Source organism: Sinocyclocheilus anshuiensis, unplaced genomic scaffold (genome assembly GCF_001515605.1).
Source record: "Sinocyclocheilus anshuiensis isolate Anshui unplaced genomic scaffold, SAMN03320099.WGS_v1.1 scaffold653, whole genome shotgun sequence".
In the NCBI taxonomy this organism is placed as follows: Eukaryota; Metazoa; Chordata; class Actinopteri; order Cypriniformes; family Cyprinidae; genus Sinocyclocheilus; species Sinocyclocheilus anshuiensis.
The window spans coordinates 211,285-213,313 of record NW_015540902.1 but is presented as its reverse complement, the minus strand read 5'-3'; positions in this window follow the sequence as shown (position 1 = coordinate 213,313).

Sequence of the window (2,029 nt, the reverse complement as noted above, 5' to 3'; positions counted from 1 at the left end):
ACTTTTCATTAAGACCCTAAAGAATCATATCAACTTGTGGAAAATGGGCATCCTATGACCCCTTTAAAAAGTAGATTTTTTGGGGGGGCTTTTTAAAAGATTATTCAGGTTTATCAAAACTGCTTGTTTTAGAATGTTCTAGAAGTGACACTACATAAAGAAATAATGCTTAATTCAAGATTAATGTGGAATTAAGATGACATTTTAGGTAAAGACTGATTTAAGATTAACTCTTAAACACAAAGTCCAAGTTTGTGTCTAGGTCATGTGAGGAAATTCTACTGTAATTCATGTCTGTTGCTCTCAGGTCAGAAGGTGAGTCCATATGTTGTGTGTTTAAAAAAAAAAAAATTCAAAATATTCTTGTCACAGATCGCATTTAGCTAGAGCTATGGGGACTGGAATGGAGTTTTTCAGTGCTGAGGCATTGTACAACTCTATGATGTTAATATGTTTTACTGGGTTTCAAAGAAAACTAGGCTTAAGTTAAAACCGAGAACGCGGAACTCATCTTAAAGCATCTTAACGTACATTTGTGGAAGAAGAATTGGGCAAAATACCACATATTTCATGCGTATGGACACCTGTTTAAATCTGAGAGTTTGGAGCTGTATGTGAATTGGTGGAAACGAAGGAATGAGTGAGGCAGTCATTTTCATTCTGTTTAGATTAACTGTTTGAACACCATTTAAAGAATATTGCTGTGACAGAAATGTCTGCCCGGTTTCCAGCATCAACCTTATTTGGAGACAAAAATCAACTGGGTGGGCATTGCGACGTCCATATTTTCTGGAAGTTTTTGTTCAGCATTAAAATGTTGCAAATGTAGAGTTTTGATTTGGACCAACATCATGGTCCATTGGTAAGTTTCTTGAAGAAAAATCTCCCTCTGTATCCTCGTGGGACCCAGGCTTAGACTTTTGTCCTCTGTAGAGGACATTATATTTTAGTGAATTTCTCTGAGAGCATACAGGGCACAGTTTTAGGTCTGGATGTCCTGTACAGAGCACATTCAGGGCTTTTTAGAGATATCAAATGTGTGGAGGTTTGATCGTAAACACTCCCTCTCCTTGGTCTTTAGATATGACTGATGTTGACAGAATGATCAAATGTAGCACTCTTAGGGAAACATGATAATGTTTTGTAATTATAAGTTAAATCTGGATAATTTTCAAATTGTTTGCCGTAAATAAACATCTCAGAAAAGTGTCCCGGGGTTTCAAATCGGAATATGACTTTTTGTTATGAAACAGAGCATAATTTTCATACATGTCTTCTGTAGAGGACACCAGGATGAACATCATGTTAATCAGGCATTTTAGAGAGACACAAGTCAATAGGGAAAAAAATTAGATGCAATGATTAGATACATTGTATAGAATGGGATTACCAATTTATGGACATTTTGCACACATATTGCATAAAGTACAGTAGTATATCAAATCATTCTGTTATATCTTTCAACATAGTTGAGAATCATCTTTGTACAAAGTTTGGCTAAAAATAGCCTGAAACATAAAAACAGGTTGGTGAATAAAAAAATAAAACATTGTTTTTGCCTTTTCATGTCTGTTTATTTATTTTAATAACTTAGTCCTGTGTCCTCTACAAAGGACATAGAATAAAATATTAATAAAATAATTTTTTTATATATATATTTTTTTTCTCCATTTGTTTTTATGCTCCAACCAATGTAATGACATAAAAAAAAATGTACAACATTTTTTTTCCTGGTTCTCAGGAGGATATGTCAGATAATGCACAGTTTAGAAATGGCCTTTCCTCTAAAGCACAACTGTTTCATCATGCACATTCATCTCCCGGGTTTTGAGAGCTGCATATGTTTGGTGCATCTTAGCATCTGTCATAACCAGATTATCATGATGTGGTCCTTGCAGTGACGCTCCACGTCTGTTTTTATTGTTTTTTGTTGCCATGGAAATCTTTCAAGTAACATTTAATTGGGGCAGAAGGCAGGTGAGAACTTTATTAAAATGTAAACAAACCATTAAACATTCATATTATTCCA